This window comes from Cupressus sempervirens, chromosome 5 (genome assembly GCF_028749045.1).
Source record: "Cupressus sempervirens isolate cs-2001-9-10 chromosome 5, ASM2874904v1, whole genome shotgun sequence".
NCBI lineage: Eukaryota > Viridiplantae > Streptophyta > Pinopsida > Cupressales > Cupressaceae > Cupressus > Cupressus sempervirens.
In genome coordinates, this window is record NC_143122.1 from 1,053,583,762 (window position 1) to 1,053,606,783 (window position 23,022).

The 23,022-nt window shown below is 33.4% G+C and overlaps 1 pseudogene; it reads right to left on the reverse strand.

Moving 5' to 3' along the window:
• The window catches only part of LOC149559566 (uncharacterized), a 97,290-nt pseudogene extending 89,308 nt beyond the window's left edge, over positions 1-7,982 (reverse strand).
• Between the last annotated feature and the right edge of the window lie 15,040 nt (positions 7,983-23,022).

Consider the following 23,022-nt stretch of genomic DNA (forward strand, 5'->3'; position numbering starts at 1 on the left):
TTGCCCCACTTAAGAGATTCTGAAGTTTCTAAAAGGTACAAGGGAGCCCTTCGAAGACTCTTTCCCGAGCTCCTATGACATGCAGTGAGGTCTGAATTTAAGAGTTTTGAGAGCACCGATGATTGTGGTCTTGAAGCTCTTAAAGCCAAGAACAATGTTGATGCTCATAAATGGGGGTGCTTCCATGGACAAATATACCAGAACTTGCAACCTATTGCCATCAAAATTTTATCACAAGTTCTTTAATCTTAAAATTATAATTTCTAATTTCTTGTTGATAAATATTCAAAACTCGCCATGCTATAATTTCAAATTTGTAAATCTTGATAGGTTTTTAGTTCATCATCATCCGAGAGGAATTGGAACACATACTCCTCCATCCACTCAATAAAACACAACCAATTAAAATCCAAGAAGATAGATAACTTGGTCTTTGTGCATTCAAACTTGAAGCTCACAACTCACAAAGAGAATACCTACAAAAAAGGGGAGGCAAAACATTGGGATGTTAAAACCTAGACCACAGAGTTGTTAATCCACTTTGATGCACTTGCAATTGATGATGGCACTCATGAGATACTTAATGATGTTGAAGCTGATCATGAACCTGCAGAAGTGATATTTAAGTTGATCCTGAGGCTGCAGATGAGAATACTAATGCTAGTGACACAATTGTGCTTCTAACCAGCAACTACCTAATGATGATTATTTCGTTGATGAGTTTTGATAATATTTGATTGCATGACTGATTAATAATGTTGGCATTATTTTTTTTACACTGAAACATTGATATGGTGTATTCCAACATTTTGTCATGCCATTCCAATTAAATCATTAATATATGTGGCGGTGTATTTTGCTAAGTTGCATTAATATTAGCACAGTGGTGTATGAAATTATTTGCTGCAGCATATATATATATTATTAAAAAAGAAAAAAAATCTTGGACAATCGAACCCAAAAAAAATTAAGTGAATTTCGAAGCCGAATATCAAACCCGCATCAGAACCGGAATCCGAACCAGCAGCTTAGTATTATTTCACTTAACACATAAAGTTACATCACTGGGCATCTAAATGTTACTTCTAGACTCCATATTTGTCTCACTAACTTTGCAAAGAGGAATTTCTGTTTGTTGGTTGCATTCTTGAGATAGTGATGGTTATGACAGCTGCTCATTGTTGCAGAGTTAGTTTGGGGCTATTTTGTTGAGTGGCAACTTTGACAATGGTGTAGAAGCTCAACAAAGAGAAATAACCTCAAATCCATTTCTTTCCTATGTATTTTGATAACTTTGCTCTCTGAATAATGGTGGTCAATTCATATAATTAGCTTGTCACCTTGATTTTATGTTATTTTTAAAAAAATTAATACATTCATTTTGAAAATGTTTTGATTGTCTTTCTAATATTAACATTTAATATTTTTAAATACTTGATTTAGATTTAAATCATTTTTCACCAAATTTTGGGACAGGGGAATGAGGGGACAAGATGGGGGGGCAAAAGGCCTAAATTTGGGGATGGCAAGATGATTGATGGGGCTTGGAGCAGAGATAATATAGATATAGTACTTCAAAAACTAGTTATGAAGAATGTATAAGAATCACATTTCAAATGAAACTATGGTAAATTAGTAAAATAACAAAATTGCAAATACTAAATAGTAAATAGTAAAATACTAAGATATGAATTGTATGTGTCAAATATGACTGCTGATCGTGACTGATATTTTATGAACAGTGATAGAGTCATTTACCACTGTTTATATGAAACCCTTATACACTGAGATTAACCATATATGAAAATGGAATTGGATAATCCGATAATCAACTCTTGTGCAATTTTTTTTTCTATTTTTCATTCTCTCATCCTGATGATGGATCATGGAGTGTGATCCAAAACGTTGATGCTAAAAATACTTACACAATAAAATCCAGATATAAATTCACACATTTCAAATGAACTGTGGAAATCTGATAATGGTAACCAACTGTTGGATAAATATGACAGTAGCAATAAAAATGGAAACACTAACATAGAAACCCCAGTTCTGATTTTTATTTAGGGTAGCTAGTGTAATCACTAATCAGCAATAATATATGCAACACCAGCTGCAAACCTTCATAAAGCTAAAAGTGCTTTTCAAAAATGTGAAATTTCAAGTCTGGGGGCTTGCCAAGGGATGTAACAGTTTGACTAAACTTCTTTATCGATAACTTAATAGTAGAGTGAATCTCATTTAAAGCAAAATGCTAACTAATAATTTTACAGACTGTCATATAAGCTTGAAAGGGCAGAAGTAGAAATCTTGATATTATTCACATCCCATTACACTGCAAATGTTTTCAGTTTTCATTGGTTTTCCATCCTTTTAGATTAAGCTAAACACCAAAGATTCACTAGTATGGTTTTTAAAGTTCCCAAACAACGAGTGCAAAAAGTACAATTCTTTTCATTTGGGGTTTAGATTAAGAGAAACCACTATCAATATCTCACAAAAAGTTTCCAGGTTTCACAGCCATCAAGAGCTTTTAGGATCCATTTCACAACCAAAGAAATATCCTTAATATACAAAATTTGTAGGGTATATTCTCCCTTGAATTCTAGGTTTGCAACTTCACTCTCAACTGACTGCAAGCCTCCTACCTAGGTTACCATCTGATCGAAGGAAAGCTCTAACCATTTTTTTTTAAACTACTTCATATGTGAAGAACAATACCAACCTTAAGGCAAACTTGAAATTTTCAGCAATAGACATGAAATTATTATGCCAATTATTCATTTGTTTAACCATCTTCTTCATCACCAGTGACCACATGTCCCTTTAGTGAGAACATAAGCAATTTGGATTTAAAGGTACACCACTTGTTTGGTAAAAGAACTACCCTATCTAATAAATCTTTGAAGCTCAAAAGGTGAGGACAACATGTAATATTCCTTAGGGTAAAATAAAGAACCCCCAAGGATAGGGAATAGAAACTGGTTAGGGTTCCACTCAGGTACGTATGGGTTTTCTTCTTTAAACCAACAACTAGAAGTATGCAGATCTGCAAGTTATATGCCAGCAACGATTGTAAATGCAGTGGTAGCACCTTCTTATGTGTTACATGTTGTGAAATCCAAGAATATCTTTCTTCAATTTTTCATAGGTTGCCTCATGCTCTATGAAATCAGGATCTTGTTTGTCCCGCTTGTTTGTATTGCCTGTCTCCTTATGAGACCTAGTTTTCTCATAACCATATTTTTCTTCAGGCTTCTCTTTTATGTGACTCCTTGTTTCTCTATATCTGTCAGGATCTTTGTGTCTTCTATTGTTGATGTCCCTATCCTTGTCCATCTCCCCACTTCTATGCAAGAGCTGTCGGTTGATCTTTTCTTCACTGGAATCGACAAGCTTTTCTTTTTCGCGGGATTTTCTTTCATCTGATCGGTGCCTTCTACCGCGATCCCTTTCATTCCTGCATTCCTCGGGAGAAACCCTAATTCTAGAATTATCTTCCATGATCTTTTGCTTATTTCTCCTGCCTGTTCCAAACTTCTCGTCCTCACTATCCTCTCCCTTTCTGTCTTCTTCCGAGGAAATTTCACCCTCTAAGAACTGCTTCCCTCATTCACCGTGTCTGCGCATCTTTGATGTCTCAATTTGAATGGCCAATTCAGATTCACGCCTACAAAAAAATTTAAAATACTTAATCCCTAAATTTTCAAGCGTTTACAATAGCAGATTCAGTTTTTTTTCAGATTTCACACAAACCAGGGAAGATGCTGTGAACTTACCTGGCAAGGAGAGCCTCAATCAAACAAACAAATCAAGAAAACTGGCTTTCAAACCCTTGCAGCTCAACTTGAAATTATAAAAAAAAACTCGTCTCGATGATATACAACTGACCACACGTCAAAGTACTTTTAATTCGGAGAAAATAGACATGCATATTCTTAAAACACCGTAATACGCAATACATTTTTTCGTCTAACTTTAAAATTTTAGAATTGTACAAATAAAATTAAACTAGCTTATATATACCTCTATATATATTACGCTGAGAGTAATCATTCTCGAGGCGTCTATTTTCATTTTCATAAATTCCAACTGTGAGTAAAATAACATACAAGCCTCTTTGTTCTTTTGGGCCGAGTGAATCATCTCTTGAATGATTAGAATTCCATCCATAATAGATTTTCCTAGAACAAAATTTGTTTGTTCTTCAGAGATAATCTTTAGAAGAATTAAAAATTAATTAAAATTGAAATATAAATCAAACTAGAATATTATAACTAATTTTGAATTTCAATTTACATCTACATCTAAATCTAAATGAAAATGTAAATAAAAAATAGAAATCTCACCTGCAAAAATATTACTCCAAAATTTCAATTTACTCCTATTCAAAAACTCCAATCTAATCTTCTAATAACCTCCACCTCTTCCTTCGTGCAAAAACATAAAATGAAAATGAAATGAGGAGCCTTGGTTTTATAACTTCCGAGAGGCTCCTCATATCCCCAAACAGACGTCTCTTCACATTCCACAAATTTGTTTCAAATTCTTCCACTCCCCACAAAAAAAAAGCATGAATGTGCATGCAAAATTATATTTAACAAAAAAAAAAAATCATATTGAAATTATTTCGCCCCTATTTTTTCAGGCCCTACTTTTTCGAGTCCTACTTTTTCGGGCCCTACATTTTTGGGCCTATTATTTTGGCCTCATTTGGCTACCTATTATTTCGGCCAACTATTATTTCAAGAATTCTTTTTTAATATTGAATTTGAAAGTTTGTAACCGCTCCCAATTCTTTTTTATTGACAAAGAATCTTGACATATTCCCGTGCTGGGCATTTTTGCTGCCATTGTATAGAACGCCTCTCGACGTAATAATAAAAAAAACAAGTGTCATAGAGTGGCTTAATATCTTTAGTTTTTATAAATCTAATTTTAATTTAATTAAATAATTATAATATTATAATATATTGAAAAAGTTATGTATAAATATAATTATTTATATATTATAAATAAATTATAATATGAAAGTAGTAATATTTTCATAATAATAATATTAAAAAATATTTCTTAAATAATTATATAATATAATTTTTTAATTTTTTGAGCAACAAAAATTATATTATAATAAAATATAATATTAAAATTTAAATCAACTCACTTACATTTAAAAAACTTGCATATATAATATGCAATGTAATAGTTTGATAAGAAAATTTAAAGAATGATTATTTGGAACACTAGAAAAAAAATTAAAATTCGAAAACTATTTAATAATAACATACATTATAAGAGAGCATATGTCGACTGTGGTATTTAGTTCAATGTCTAAATTTAGATAATATCTTGCTATTTGAATATTTAAGAATGATGTACAAAAAATTAATTAATTGAAATAGATAATATATAATTAATATTTAAATGGTATATTTTGAGTTAAATTATTTTTGAATAAAAATTAAATAAATAGTTATATAAAAAATAAAATTTAACATTAAGAATATAGTATTTTTAATTATTATAATTTAACAAATAAATCTATAAAATATTTACATTTTGTAATTATTTCAATTTTATTCATGACTTTATATGTTAAATAATTATATTATTAAAATTATAATGCATTACATATACTTTTAATAGAAATAAAAATTCAATAAATCATAAATCATATCCAAGTGTAATCAAAAATAAAAATTATAGAATATTTTTCAATATTTTTATTGAAAACTATACTGACAATTTTACTTATTTAATATCGTATAGTATACTAGCAGTCGCATGCTTTTGTACATGCAATAGTGGGCTGATAGAAAATGGGATTTAAGAGAAAAATGTAGAATGAACATTAAATAATGTAAATATAATTTTTTTAAAAATAAAAATAAAAAAATTTAAATATTAAAACATAGATATAAAATTTACAATATTTAAAAAATTTGAATATTGCTTAAGAAATGTGTTCAATAATTTCAATATTTTACAATTAAATTCAATTTATCAAATATGAAAAAAAAATTCAAAAAATTTATTACAAAAAATTAATATGAAAAATACAAAACTAATAATATGAAAAATAGCGACATCTCTAACGAATATTCTATTAACTAAATAAATTATAGAAATTGAAAAAATAATATTTAACCAAAAAATTAAATTAATTAAAAAGTAATAATTCAAAAACTAAAACTTAAATTAATTTAAAAAAATGAACAGTTTAATAAATAGAGATCACAACATAATCTAATGTGAGATAACAAGTAATTATTTCTTAAATAAATAAGAAAAAAAATACTTAAAAGTGGATATTTAAATCATAATCTTATGTGAACAAATTGTTAGAATCTGAAAAGATTAATAACCCAGAAAACTAGTGCAAAAAGTAAATATCTAAACTATGAATGCAAATGATACAAAATCAAAATAGCATCATGGAGTTGGTCTCCAAGAGAGTAATGCAAATGCTGGAAGCAAAATAGCATTAAGAGGATGCAAAAATAAGAGATACAAATACAAGCCAGGTAGCATGCTTATATAGGCAAGAAAGAGAGAGGAGGTGGCAACACCAACCAATGAGGAGCAACCATCTATCAGACTAAAGATAGCAAAGTATCTTCCCAAGATAGCTAATGGATGCTCACATGTAGGAAGGTGACACCTCACAACCATTCACCTAATAAGACATGCTTTATTAACCTAAGCGAGATTATTAAAAGTGGAAGAAAAACCTAGCAAAATAGGAAAAAATAAAAAACTACACTAACACCCCCCCATAAGCGAAGCTTAGGTGGATGTAGAAATGGGTCCCGGCAACGAGGCCATGTTAGGTACCCAAGTACAATGCAAGAAGATGCAACCTCTGAAAGTGGGGAAAGAGAGAAAACCACAAGGGAAAAACCCTCCCCCAAAAAGAGGTAAGAAACTAGTGAAGAACTGAAGAAGTCTCCCGCTAGGGAAATTGTCCCCTAAAATAGGAACAAGGCGTGATCATGAAGAAGCAGCATCACTGAAGCATGAAGAACCGCAAAACTCTGTCAAAATGCTGATCTGTAGAACCCCCATGGAAATAGAAGGCACGAACCATCAACCAAAGGAACCTCCATGGAAATAGAAGGCACGAACCATCAACCAAAGAAGCATAGAACAACAATATAACCTCCCCTTAAGGTAGGTGAGGTGACAGGCAGCTGAAAAGATGGGCCAAAAATCTCCTACAAAACAGGAGCCAAACTCATCGAGAGTGAGGTACAAACACAAATAAAGGCATGTGTCATTGACACTGCATGAGGAATTAGAGAAAGAGAGCCTATAAGCGGCAAACAACTATCCCCCCCATGGCACTTTATATAATAGTGCGAGTACAACGAATCACAATGATGAAAAGGATCCCAAAATGCAAGAGTGGCACTTTATCTCAGTGCGTTGCATAAAGATGCTTACAGTGAATATCAACAATGATCAGAAAAAACATAAGGCTAAAACAACAGAAGGTAAAGCCCAAAACAAAGCAACTGAAGCAACAAAATCGATCTCCGGAGCTGAAACAAACAGAATATCCACCAGAATGCTAAAATGCAAAAGACTAAATAGGATGTGTCTAGAATAGAATCTGGAACAACAACTAGCATCATTGGAAAGAGCACAGAAAGAGCTTTCCAATGATATAAAGAAGTCCAAAATTGGAGATCGGAAGCTCAAGATACGCCTCCCGGAGTGCAAAATAGAACATCCAGCTTGGACTACCATAACAGTCAACCAAACTGAATCAAAACTCAAAAAAACCTATACCAGCATCTCCGTCTTGGAACCAGCTTTTCAGTACTTCTTTCAGATCGGAAAAATACCTCCGTATGCAAAAGTTATGGCCAAAAAACCACAAGTAGGTCCAAAACCAAATAGAAGCAGAGTGCAAGCAAGGAAGATGACACACCGCTGACGTCAGTATTTGAAGGGAAAAATTTTGACGGCCTGTCAGCCATAACTGCAAAAAGTGCCACGTGGCAGTGCCACGTGGATGCCACGTGGCGGACAGGCTGACGTGGCAGGGGCCACGTGGCAATGTGCCTCGTGGCACTCGTGCCACGTGTTAGGCGTGGACTCGCTGAAATGCCACGCGGGCGATGACTGTAGCTGGTTACTCAGCGGAGAGGCGGAGGTGGCCACAGTCGGAGCGGAGGTGGCCACAATCGGAGCGGAGGTGGCAGAACCAGGAAGAGCAACCGGCGGAGGAGGGCGGAAAGGTGGCGCAGGAGTGGCCCGCGGGCGGCGCCGAGCCGCAACGACCCAGCGGCGGCGCTGCCGGTGGCAGCTGCGCGGCGACGGTCGCTGGGTGGTGCGCCGGTGGCCGCCCGGCGGAGCGCCGAAAATAAATATATATTTTTTAAAAATGCCGAGATCGTCCGTACGACCGTACGGAAGGGCCTGCGGGTAAAAAAATTTTGCCTCGTGGAGCTCTGTCTCCAAAAATGACAAGTTTTATATGAATCCTGATTGCAAATGACCTTCCGGATCCAATGGTGATGTCCGTTTGGGCTGAAAGTGCTCCGAAATTTCACTGATCCCCTGATTTGAAGAAAAATTGCATTCAAATCTGCGACCGCCAACGGAGAGGGGTATGGCTGTAGCTTTGCATGCTCAATTCTGAAAAATATAGAGCTTGCATACAAAATCTAAAAGATACCCAGATGGTGTTTCGGGGCTGCAAACAAAACCCAGAAAGCGTTTTTCTTTTTGATGAACATAAGATGTTGTTGTAGTGTAAAATCAAACGCCTTTAACAATAAAAAATGGCTCCAAAAATCAAAAAACGACCCCAGCAACTAAAATATAACATGCAAATGCTGGATCAGCTTCTTAAGTCCATCAATGACATGCTGGAACCTGCAAAACTGATTGAAAACTCCAAATATGCAAGTTGGTTGTCAGATTTGAGATTGAAACCCCAGAGAAAAATCGTTTTTGTCAAATCTTTTCTGATTCTCAGGATCATCCAAAGATGCAAGAGAAGAGCATACTTCGTTTTTCAAAAAACTAAAATAAAGTTTATTTGCCCCCCCCCCGAATCTCTCAAATAAGGAAACTAAAATCTACTCTTGCACATAGAAAAGCTCTGATACCATGTTAGAATCTGAAAAGATTAATAACCTAGAAAACTAGTGCAAAGAGTAAATATCTAAACTATGAATGCAAATGATACAAAATCAAAATAGCATCATAGAGTTGGTCTCCAAGAGAGTAATGCAAATGCTGGAAGCAAAATAGCATTAAGAGGATGCAAAAATAAGAGATACAAATACAAGCCAGGTAGCATGCTTATATAGGCAAGGAAGAGAGAGGAGGTGGCAACACCAACCAATGAGGAGCAACCATCTATCAGACTAAAGATAGCAAAGTATCTTCCCAAGATAGCTAATGGATGCTCACATGTAGGAAGGTGACACTTCACAACCATTCACCTAATAAGACATGCTTTATTAACCTAAGCGAGATTATTAAAAGTGTAGGAAAAACCTAGCAAAATAGGAAAAAATAAAAAACTACACTAACACAAATTAGATTATTATTAATTTTTAATTTAAATAACAAAATATTTACTAAAATATTTTAAATAGATTAATAAATATTATTTATTTAAATTAAATTTATTAAATATGAAAAAAAAATCATTTAAAAAACCCATCAAAAACTTTATTATGAAAAATTAACAAGAGAAATACAAAAAAAGTCTAATAAATATTCTATTAACTAAATAAATTATAGAAACTAAAAAATAATATTAAAAAAAAAAAAATTAAACTAATATAAAAAAAATTAAATTTTAAAAACTAAAATCTAAATCAATTTTAAAAATCAAAAGTTAATTGAATAGATCACAATATGAGCTAATGTGAAGATCACAACTAATAAATAGAAAAAAAAAAAAACAATAGTTAAAACTGGAGATAACAACTAATAAATATCAAAAAACTGGCCGATAAATAATTAATGGGAAGGATTTTCAATTTTTCAGTCAAACTCTTGCAAAATTTTTGTCAAAAATTTAATTTTCGGGAACAAAGTTCCCACAAATAGCCTATCGGCTAAAATATATTAGAATAATATAATTATAAATATCATATTCATACTTATTTAATGGTTAACTTTAATTATATAATTAATTAAAGTTTCAATTTTATATGAAAATCTAATTATAATCTTAGTAAAATATCAACTACTATTTCTTTTCAATCTTAATCTTGATTTTAATCAAATATAATTGAATTGATTATTGTTGCCATGGATCTTTTACCTGCTAAATTGTAATAATTCCATCTATATTTTGAGTGAAAACAAGTTTGAACATATCAAACTTCAAGCTTTGAAAGGGCCAATTATCTATTGTATTTTTAATGACTTCCTGAACTTGATGCATCTGTTTTGTCTCCGGCTTGTCCAACACTTTGAATTTTTTAAATCTGGTTCTCGAGTCTTAAGTTATCAAAGGTTAATGACGCCTTCCAAAACACGAATTTCATCTCAAAATCTTAACCTCTCCATCAAAAAAAGGTTAAGATAAGTTTCCAAAATACGTGTTTTTAAACAAATTTTCAACCATTGACCTCATCTAAAAAGGTTAAGGTTTGGGATCCAAAACATGTGTTTCATCTTAAAATCTTAACCTCTCCATGAAAAAGGGGTTAAGATAAATTTCCAAAACACGTATTTTGAACCATTAACCTTAACCTCTAATCCAAAAAGGTTAAGGCTAGAGGCTCAAAACACATATTTCAAAAACAATTATTAACCTCATTTTTCTTAATGTTGAAAGATAAGATTTGAAAGAGGAGTCATCTCAAAGGCCTCTCTATGATAGAAAATACATCTCAATCATGAAAGAACGAAGATATTTCTTCAAGGTATTCGATAGAGGCTTCAAAAATCTAAAAGCAAGATAATGTGCAAAGAAATCATTGGGGAGAGAAATGTTGAAATCCTAAGAGCTCTCTTGGAAACAGATTTCCTCCTCAAGAAAAATTAGTAGGTGAAGATTATTGATTTACAAGGGAAAGTGATATTACTTCTTTATACAAAACCCATGATGTGCATCATTCCAAGTTATTTGGCATTGGATGACATGTACACAAAGATGCAAGGTAGCCATGAAGATCATGAAGAAGTGGTTTGGGTTGGGTTGTGTGATGAAGGAGAAAGAACAATGTTTGAAAGAGTTGTTGCAGATACTCCTTGGCCTATGCTCCCTAATCCGTGATTGATTAAATAGTCATTGGAACATTTTTTTTTACTTCACTAAATTTACCATTGTCGTGTGCAAGGGTGATGGTGGTGGATGGCAAAGGAAGAATCTCCAACAAGAATGCTTTGGAGATGATAGAAAGGTGGCAACTTCAATGGTAAGAAACAGTCGTGAGAGAACCTCAAGGAGGAAGCTCAAGTAGGAGTTAGGGTGTAGCCCGATATTTAGGAGGCATGATAGTAAAGTGTGAAGTTGGTTATTGAAGAGTCAGCTATGTAAATCAATGAAGGAGACTAGAATTGGGTGCTTATGTATAGGAAGTCGGTTATTATTAACCTTTGATAATAAGAGAAGGGTGGTGGCTTTCTTGCCTATGTTGAAAGGTTGTATGGAAACCAAACCCCATACTTTTTATTTGATTGCAAATATCAACATGAGAAAAACATGGTGAAGCCATATGTTGGTCTAAGGAAAGCACTGGCCAAAGTATGAAGTTTATGACCTATTTGACAAAATGCACTAGGATACAGACTTTCTACTCATGATTGGGCACTCCACGTGACATGCTAATTATGTGGAAACATAAAGAGGACATGGAAACTAGTTGATCGATTGTCTAAAAATGATGTTATCCATGCAGCTTGGGTAGTATAAAAAAGGAAGGTGAATTGTGTGACCAAATTCCACACTAAAGAGTGTTCATCATGATTACAAATTTTGTATACATTTGGCAAAATAGATGCAACTGCAGGTATTCAGATGGATTTCATGATCAATAGTTGTCAAGATTCTACTAAGCAAAGCTACTAACTTGTTTGATAAAGTACCAAGGAAATATACATCATTACACCAATGCAATGGATGTTTCTTGATGTTGATAGGTTATTGTTAATCTAAGAATGTAATCTATTTGAAATAATGACCATGCCCATATGATAGACTCCATAAGAAATCTTTAGTAGATAATGGAAACATGGAGGTGTTTGATGTGGAGTTCATTATTACGACCGACAAGTTGATGGGTGCCAAGAAAGAATCATTTGACAGTGGTAGACCAGGCTTCAACTAGATTCATCAAGAGTTATAAATGGGGTATGGTGGGTCATGGTTACAAATCTTCATAAGAAGACCAACACTATACATACACATCGGGAGGTGGAGGATAGAAACAAATATAAAAGTATATACCAATCTCCCTTTTCTTGTAGCTGAGCCTCTACATAGCATTTCTAGAGCACCACGATATCAATCTTCATATACAGTTGAGGGATTATTTGATTTACAAAGTGATTCAACATTCGTCTCACAAATTTGTGAGAAGACAAATGTAGAGTAGATATAAGCACAATTGGAGAGATCATTAACCTAAAGTCAGTATTCAGTGCACTCATGTATGCCTCATGCTCTTGATCTCTTCATGAAAAGATGATATATATTCATTAATAAAGTGATATAACTCAAGAATAAATCATTCAAATATCAAAAGGAGATCTATAAGGATTGATTATTCAATCTTCCTCTCGAAAGATGTAAGATTTGAGTTTTAGGTTATATTGGGTTAATTTTGTAGAGGTTAATTAACCTCACCCAAATCACATATTTGGGAAGTAGTTATTAACCACAGAAGGGTAGTTCTTAACCTCCATCTCTATATAAGGAATCGTCTTACCTTTGTCTAGGGACTTCTTTTCTAATTTTTGAATAGGAGAAGACTTAGATTACAATTTTAGTGATAAGATGATATTTGGAAAGTGTGTACAAATTTTATCTTTGTAATTGAAAATTCCTCTTAGGTTCTTGGTGCAAGAAAATAAAGGAAAATGTTATTTGAGTTATTTTCTTTCAAAATCTAAATTGTTAAAAATATTGGTTCTCTTTGCAGTGATCATTTTCATGGTATTGTGCAGATGTTTATGAATCTTTTCATCAACATTGTGCTAGTGGTAATTCTCAAGCATTCATCTTGATTGTTGTTATTAGCGGTTTAAGTTAGTCCAGGAAAGCTTTGAAGTTGTGTGGTGCATTTTTCATCAATGGCTTTCTATTGATCTTTTAAAGTTTGATTTCATCCTTTTTTGAAAACTTCAAAATTATATCTTACGAGGGAGTTGCCCCTGTAAACACAAAGGAAGGCCGCATATCAACGGGCTATCCAACTACTGTGAACAATTTGCCACATACACTCCGTTGGGCTATTTTCAAGTGACAAATCTATTTATCAACAATTATAAAATGAATAGGTATGTTTAATATAGTTATAATTGTAATAAAATTAAATTTTAAAAAAAAAAGTTTTTAGCTTAAATGTATCTTAAGGTACATTTTTTAATATATATGTGATTAGTAATATTATATATTTTATATCATGGTAACTGTCATATTATATAAATTATAATTTTTTATATAATACTTATTTTCAAATATGACACAATTATATATTATTTTTTGATCTAAAAATATAATTCCATAAAAAAATTAAATTTAAAATAAAATAATAGAATCTAAAGTTTTAATTACAATAAGATAAAAATACAATGAAGAATAGTTTTAGGGAACTATACTAGTTAAAAATTGTAATTTTATAGTGTTTCCTATACAAGGTTAAATGGTTTAGTAAAAGTAGTAAAAACGGAAATGTTATTAAATGATGCAATAATACTAGCATAGGGAAAGTATGAATAAGACCTGAATAAATTAATAAAACTAAATAAAAGATATTTCTGCATGTAATCCTAAATTGTCAAATAGAAAATTTGAATCTATAATTTTTTATTTGAATATTTAAAAATGACATTTTAGAAAATATTTAAACCTATCCTTTTGAAAATAAAAGCCACAATTAGTTACTCTCTCCCGAACTAATTCTCACTCTCTCTCCCCCGTACTCAAACTTTTCAAAAAAGTTAGGTTAGAGAGTTAGAGTTGGAGTTAAGTTGGAGAGTTTGAGTTAATGATCAGTCTTCTCACTCTCTCTCCTTGAACCCATACTCACTCTCTCTCCCCAAACCTTAACTTTTCAAAAGTTTGAGTTAAGATTTGAATTTCACCCCAGATTTGTTTTTGCCACCTCTCAATATTTCCAACAATCCCAACTCAAACTTTATTTTAGAGTATTTACCTCTCAACTTCTCTTCTGGAGTAGAGTACACAAATGACAATGAGCTATTGACAAATATTTTGGAGAGAGAGTTATGTGGCCTCATGAAACAAAAGCACGAGGAGTTTGACAAATAACTCCCATAAAGGTTCATATGCTTTCATATTCTTAATGTTAAACTACAATATGAAATGATGTAAAATGTGCAATTCAAAGTTCATTAAAATTTTGTAGATAATGGTTAAGCAATTCCAAATGTGAGTGTGAATGCCCTGAATTTGACAAAAAAATAGGCACATAGAGAGAGTGGTCCCCTCAAGATTTGATAATGGTGAGAAAATGACCCTAGGAGAATTCAAAATTTGAATAGGAAATACATATGCAACAATGATGGATTTGGTGGGTTATTGAGAATGAAAGAGACACACATTGTATGGTAAGATAATAATGGTGAACATGCTCAAAGGAAAAATCAAATGGAATGCTCACTATTTGATGGCCTCCATTAATAGAAAGTTTGACACCTAGAATGCATAGTGGAAAAATAATAAAAGAAGCATCAACCTGTATGGTGAAATGCCCAAAGATAGTTTGGTATACCAAACTAATATGCATGCAACATATGGAATCATAGGCATGACATCAACCATATGTTTGACATAATGCATGCAAAGAATATGATAGGTATGGGGTTCTACGCATGAGGGAAATGCTTAAAATCCCCATGGAGGTGCTCGGGTAGATCAAGATATAGTTCTAGACATTTCCCTACTCTTGCAACAATCCCACAAGTAGTTGTCAGCAATTTATCCATACATGCAATCAAGAAACTCAAAAATTTGTCCACTATGACACATTCACGATGTCTAGGCATGATTTATCCACTATGACCCATAGGGAAATGTCCACTATGAACCTAGGGACTTCCAAATCTATCCACTATGACCCAGTCATGATGTCTAGGCATGATTTATCCTTTACAAAATCATTTCACATAATTTTGACTATTTTTTACCTGTTTGGAAACTTTTGCACAATTGACATATTTTTGACATCATTCCCCAACTTTTTCCAATTGACAAGGTATACTCTTCAACCTATGCAAAACGATGTAAAAATGTCATAGAGGACAAGATAACTCAAAAACACACCTTTCTTGGGTTGCCAGGGTATAAGACCCAAAACCCCTAACACCCAAAACATAAACAACCTAAAGCAAGAAACCAAGACCACCTAGGAGCAAACCCAACAATGACCTTTTGAGGCCAAAACACACCAAATTGACTTGGCTAGGGTCAATGCAAGCCAAAAACCCAAAGGGTAGAGTTAGGACTACAAGTTACTAGGTGGTCCTCCACCATACTCCCCTAAAAACAAAAAGTTCAATCCCCCCTTAGATTAAGCAAGTTGGAGTCTATGCCCAACTTCTTAAAGTCTACTTCCTTGATCCAAGTAACCTCTACATCTGCTTGGCCATGCCACTTGACAAGATGTTCCTAATAAGTTGTGGTCCTAGTCATCTTCTAGACCTTTGAATCAAGTACTATGTCAGTTATTTTTGGTGGGGGAGGAGTCAAATTTAGGTCTTCAACTACTTAGGTGACTTCCTTAAGTCTTTGATCAGCATCTAGAACTGGACCTTTATACATAATTAGGTCTACCACATTGAAGATAGGTGACAAGCCAACTTCCTCGAGAAGTTCTGCCTTGTAGGCATTATTGCCATATTTGGCCAATATCTTGCATGGTCCGAACCTCCTCATTTGAAAGCTTGTGAGGGACCCCCTTCTGCAACTTGGCTTTCTATAAATGGACCATCACAAGGTGCCCAACTATGAACTATACTTCCCTCTTACTATCATGCATTTTATGTTTAAGTTTCTTAGTGTTCTTAATGAGAGTCTTCCTCACTGTTTCATGGAGCTCCCTCATGGAATGTGTAAAGTCTTCAACATAACCATTGCCTTGTCTCCCATCCTTCAACTCTCTTAATTCACGCACACCTCTAGGGTGTAACCCATAAATGGTTTCGAAAGGACCTTTACAATTCGACCTATTGAATGTGTCATTATATGCATACTCTGCTTGTGCAATGAGTTGGTCCCTAGACTGTCCATATTCCTTAGTAAGAGACCTCAGTAGGTTTCCAATACTCCTATTGATAACCTCATTTTGTACATCTATATGAATATGGTAGGCAGATCCAAAGCACAAATTTGAGCCTAACTTGTGCCACAAGGCCTTCCAAAAATGACTCATGAATTTGTGTCCCTATTTGAAAAAAATACTTAAGGGTAGGCCATGGATCCTTACCACCTCTTTAAAGAATGAGTATGCAATTTGGCAAGCATGATGTACTATCCTACAAGGAACAACGTGTGTCATTTTACTAAATCCGTCTACCACGACATAAATTTTATCAAAGTCGTGCTTGGTCCTTGGTAATCCTACTACAAAATCCATGCTTAAACACTCCCATGGTCTGCTAGGAATTGGTAAGGACTGCTAGGAATTGGTAAAGACCTGCATTGAAAGATGTACCTTTTGTCTTTTGACACACCAGGCAACACTCTATATATATCCCTGTTCATTTTAGGCCAAAAGTAAAACATAGCAACTAGTTCTTGTGTCCTATTGACCCCAAAGTGACCACTAAGTGCCCCATTATGATTTTATTGAATCAAGTTTCCGCTCATTGATCTCTTAGGAACACATAATTGTTAGAAATAGGGATTACTGGGAGGAAGGTGAATCAGTAATCTATAAACTTTAGTCACCAACTAGATATTATTTCTTACTTTAAACCATACATAACAAAGTAATAAAGTAATGTTGAATAGTAATAGTAACCATGCACAAAGATAACTCATAATACCATATTTTGTTAACTAGGGAAACCCTGGCCAAGGGAAAACCCCAGTTGGGATGATACCCACTAGATAATACACTGATATATAAGTTCCTTGTTAGAGGATGGACCCAGTTAGGAGTCAATGAAAAAATTTAGTATAAGGAGTCCTTGTTAGGATACTATGAATCCCTGTTAGAACATTGTAACCCTATTAGGAGTTATGCCAACCCTGTTAGGAGTTGTAGTACAATAAATGCAAGATGAGCCCACTGCCCAAACATGCACTTCCAATTACAAGAAGAGTGCATTGGCCAAATGAGTAATCAGACTTCTAAAATAGGTACTCTAACTTCTTTTCAATTGATCTCTGATCTTCAGCTCGATCCAAGATCATGAAATAGCTTTTACAAAACTTTGCATATATCACTTTCAAAAAAGTTCTCATCTAATTACTCAACATAACAATTACAAGATAACACATACAATCACACTCTCATCGCGAGAATTCCTTTACATAAATGCCATGCCCTTACACAAAATTTTGCCAGGTTTCCTAAGACCACAATACACTTTTGCAACTTAGAGTAAACATCTAGGATGTCGACCGTAATTGGACAAGTAATTATTTTGTAAACAAAATAATCCTTTCCTTCAATTCTATTGTTTTGTTTCGCTAAAACATGAATATCTCTTTTTCATACAGTTTGTATTGACTTCCAAGGTTTTACACATCACCGTCAACATGTATACAATTTTCATCTAATTTTGCTAGTCATAATTTGACATCAACAACAAGTTATAAACAAAACAATACACTATTGTATACCAAATTCATACTTAGACAAATTTTTGAGTCCTAAAAGCTAAGTATCTTTATTTATGAGGTTTCATGTAATCACACACATCATCTATTGCCATAAATGATAATAATTACATATCTCCATTAGCCAATTGTCAACAATCTCCCCCTTTGGCATTGATGGCAACACTAATAACAAACCTCACTGATATGTCAACAATCTCCCCTTTTGGCATTAGTGACAAAAACACTTATTAGCCAAAACTAAATACCTTGTATTCATCACCACGTAGGAAATTGAATCTAGTTTCTAAACTATAAGGCCTTATCTAGATAAAAAAATTATTTGATTGGTCAAAAGTTTGGATTTTAATGTAGTGCTACAAAAATTTTAGGGCAAAAATAAAAAGTAGGTGTATGTCTGACCACCTTAATCATAATCAAATGATACTATTTTTAAATATAATTTTAGATATAAAAAGTAGACTCATGCCTGGATGTGATGCATATTTTTGGCAACTTTTATTCAAATAAATAATTAATTATGAATTTTCTACTATACTATTTTCAGAATTAAAAAACTCTCGTGTCTGACCACCTTAACTAGTTCAAAAAAAATCAAAATTAAGTTTTTTTTTTTTTTTCTTATACTAGTCAAAGCATAGAATGTGATGCATCTTTTGGATTTCACAATTATTATATGGTTTGAAAGTTATAGCTATTTTTCAACCAGTATGTCAATCAACACTTTGTAGCTAACTCCATTAGAAAATAAGTAATAATTACTTACTAAACTCATAATTTGACAAAACGTACATTTATGAAAAGCTAAGAACATTCTTAAGAAACCCTTTTCATTACATCAGGATAGGTGGAAAAAAAGTGGGAATAGATTTTGAAATTCTTTGAGGCATTTCAGAACTACATATTTTTCAGATCGCCACTTTTTGGCACACCATGATCCTACACATACCCACTTTCTGAATGGCTATTTGCTGAGCAATGTGCTACAACACTTTATTATTAAATTTATTTTCATCCTTTTCCACTAGCTTATCTTGTCCATTAGTGTTCTCATTGAATTTTTGGACTACTTCTGCTAGCTGATACAAAATAGGTTGAGAAGAATCAATCTCAATTCCTATTGCCTCTGTCAAAATCTTCTTAGCATCTTCAATTATCTTATACTCTTTATCTCTCTCATCTCTTGGTCTTTTTTGTTTAGCATTTTCCTTGAGAAGTTAACCAAATATTTGCATTTAGTCTAGAGTAAGCTTGTAAATATCCCAATTGGGGACTATTATTTCCTCATCTAAATTGATGTCTTCCTCTATCTCCTTTCCTTTCCCCAAAAATTTTGTGCTCAATTGACCCTTAGGCTCAACTGTCCTTACACTTATTGCTTTCATATCCAAAATGGAAACAATAGTAGACATACTTGGGCTTGCAATAAAAATTGATAGTATATTAACTAAAGGAATACTTACATAAATACTTGAAGAATCCAAAATTGATGAAGCCAAAATTGTAGAACCCAAAACTAAAGTAGTCAAAGCTAGTGTGCTTAGCACTAATATACTCAAAATTGAAGTAGCCAATGCATCCATAGTTGATGATGCCAACTTAGTTGATGAAGAAGGAGTCTGCAGCTCAGAAGATGAAGTAGAAGTTACTTCTATCAATGATGTGTTGAGTTGAGTAGGGGCAAAGAGTGATTGGACATTTGATATATCACTAGTGGTCACAATAAAACTTGCTAAAGTTGTCTCCATACTTGATGTAGTCAATGGTTTTATTAGGGAGTGAGGAAGAGAGGCAATGACTGTTGCAGCTATTTTGACTGGGTTAGTCTCCTCATCATTTTGCTTTTCTTCCTCAGTATCCTCTTGCTCTTGTATTCTTCCTAATCAACTGTAAAAAAATGATTTGATCCTTCATCATCCTCTTCATCCTTGTCTTCAACATCATCATCATCATCCTTTACTTCAACTAGAAATTCACTTGGTTTGTGAAGATGATAGACATTTTTCCAAGTGTTTTTTTCATTCCTAACAACATGCTCAATGTCCTTGATCAAAACTAGACAAGTATTTTTAACTTTAGAGTCAAATTTTCTTCATTTTTCTTTAATGAATCTTTCACCTTAGCATCTAATATGCTCGGTAATAACTGCCTCAAGGTTTATGCATATATGTCTTTAACTATTTGCATAGCAAAATCCCATCTTGGCTTTATCTTTTCTAATAATTCACTAGGGACTTGAGAAGCGATCTGATCTAGTGAGTATTTCCATTTACAATTTGTCCTTTATTGTCCTAATCTCATATTTCAATGATTTAAAATTTGTTATCCTTGCTCCTTCTTCCAATTGCTTTAACCTATCCTAGAAGTTGGGTGGAGATCTATTGAATATAATGTCACCTCCTTCCTTGTTAGCTTTCTTTCATGATCTCCTTGTGAAGACAACAGTGGATGACTTTATTGGCTTGGTGATGATCACCTTTCCCTTTTTCTTCAAAGGTTCTTCTTTCTTAGATTCTTCCTCATCCTTTGCTTCCTCCACATCCTCTGCTTTCTCAGATTCTTTTCCCTCGGTTAACAAGAGAGGTGCACTTGATTTTAGCTTTGCTATCCTTCTCTTTCCTTTGTTGACCACCTATGGGAGTTTTATTTCAAGTTCAATCCTGGCCTTTGCTTCATCACATGTTCCAAAGTAAGAGGCCTTAGGATCAACTGGTTCTTTGACAAGAGCTTCAATGATATCCTTTGTCTCATCAATATTCACCTCATAGCCAAGAGGTTTCACCCACACAATTCTAGGCTTAACTACCTGGATATACACCTTGTCACTATTTACCATGAAGCATACATCATCCTTGTAGTCTTCAACTAACTTCTTTAGAATTTTGAACCTATTGTTCACTTTCTCTTTGAATACATCAAAGTAGTTTTCCATGATATTGTTGTAGTTCTCACCCATCTCAACAATAGACTCATTTATTCGGTAGAGCACGGGCAAATCTTTTCTCCAAACTACAGTTCCTTTAGAAGGGAAAAACTTCTATACATAAAAGAATAGGTAGTTTAACAATGAACCAAACTTGTACAGGTTATTCTTTGATGTTCTTATGCTTTCCATGTTTTTGTTGAACTATCTAACAATAGTGGCAAGGTCATATGATAAGTTGTTCTTAACCACCTTGTATGCAAATCCATGGCTTCACATGACACACAGTTTAGTCAGCTTGAACTATATATCTTGTGTGCAATAACATGAATTCAAAATTTTAATTTTGCATTAGTGACACTACTGATTTTTATTCCTCTACCATACCAAATGACTACTGGTATTATGGTAAAATAGGGCATAAGAAGAAAGACTACTAGTCTCGAATGAAAAATGAAGGAGAAAAGCAAGATGGAGACAAAGAGGCAAATGTGGTAAGTAACACATCCAAAGAGGATGCTTTGCATTTGTCTTTAGAAAGTGTTCATGATTCATGAGTTTTAGATTCTAGTGCTTCATTTCATGCCACACTTCATAGAGGTTATTTCATTGATTATGTCCAAGGTGATTTTGGGCTTATTTATTTGGAAGATAATGAACCTTGTCGGATTGTTGGAAAAGGAAAAGTCAAGATTAAGTTGCAGAATAAGAATGATTGGCTACTACATGATATAAGACATGTTCCAAGGCTGAGTAGGAATTTAATTTTAGTAGGGAAACTCAATGATGAGGGTTGTGTAGTTACTTTTAATGATAAGAATTGGAAGGTTTCAAAAGGTTCCCTTGTAGCAGAAAAACGTGTGAAAGTAGGCACCTTATATCTTTATACAGATCAGATTATTCCTTCTACTTTAATTATTTCAGAGAAACAAAAATGTTCAGGAACAGTTGTTGTAGTTGAGCAAGGAGAACAAATAGATACTCTAGATTTTGATACAGCATTGTGGCACAACAGACTTGGGCACATGAGTGAGAAAGGAATGAAAGTACTTCATTTAAAGAAATTTTTACCAGGTCTAAAATGTGTTAATATGGATTTTTGTGAAAGTTGTGTGTATGAAAAATAAAAGAGAGTTAATTTTGTGAAGACTGGGAAGGAAAATAAAAGGGAGAAATTAGAGCTTGTGCATATAGATGTATGGGAACAGGCTCGGGTATCTTCCCTTGGCGACTCTCATTATTATTTTACATTTATTAATGATGCAACTAAAAAAGTATTGGTTTATTTCCTTAGAAAAAAATTTGATGTATTTAAAACTTTTAAGAAATGAAAATGCTTGGTTGAAAATAAGATTGGTAAGAAATTAAAATGTCTTAGATATGATAATGGTGGTGAGTATTGCAGTCATGAATTTGAATATTATTGATCCACTAATGGTATTCGTAGACAAAAAACTATTCCAAGGACTCCACAGAAAAATGAAGTGGTTGAACACATGAACATGACTATAATGGAGCATGCAAGGAGCATGAGGTTTCACGTTGGGCTGCCCTTACACATGATGGTGGAGGTTTTCAATACTATTGTATATTTGATTAATAGAGGTCCCTCTACTCCATTGGGTTGTAGTATTCTAGATGAAGCATGGACTGGTAAGAAGGTGAGTTAATCTTTTCACAAAACCTTCGGTTGTGAAGTATTTGCTCATATATATTTTGAAAATAGAACCAAGTTGGAAGCTAAGTCAAAGAAATGTGTATTTTTTGGATATGGCATTAAATAATTTGGTTAAAGACTTTGGGATTTTGAAAATTGTAAAATTGTAAGAAGCAGGGATGTCATATTCAATAAGAAAGTATTGTACAAAGATCTGTTGCAGAAACATGAGAAGAAAGAAGATGATTATGTAGTGCTAGATAATACTCCAAAAGATGATGTTCTAACAATTCCTCATGATGTGCAACAAATACAACAATAAATACCACAGACACTAGTGAGTGTTAGATGATCAACAAGGCTAATTAGACCTCCAGAAAGATTTTCTCTCTCTTTGTATTCTATTTTACTAACTGATGCTGGTGAACTTGAATG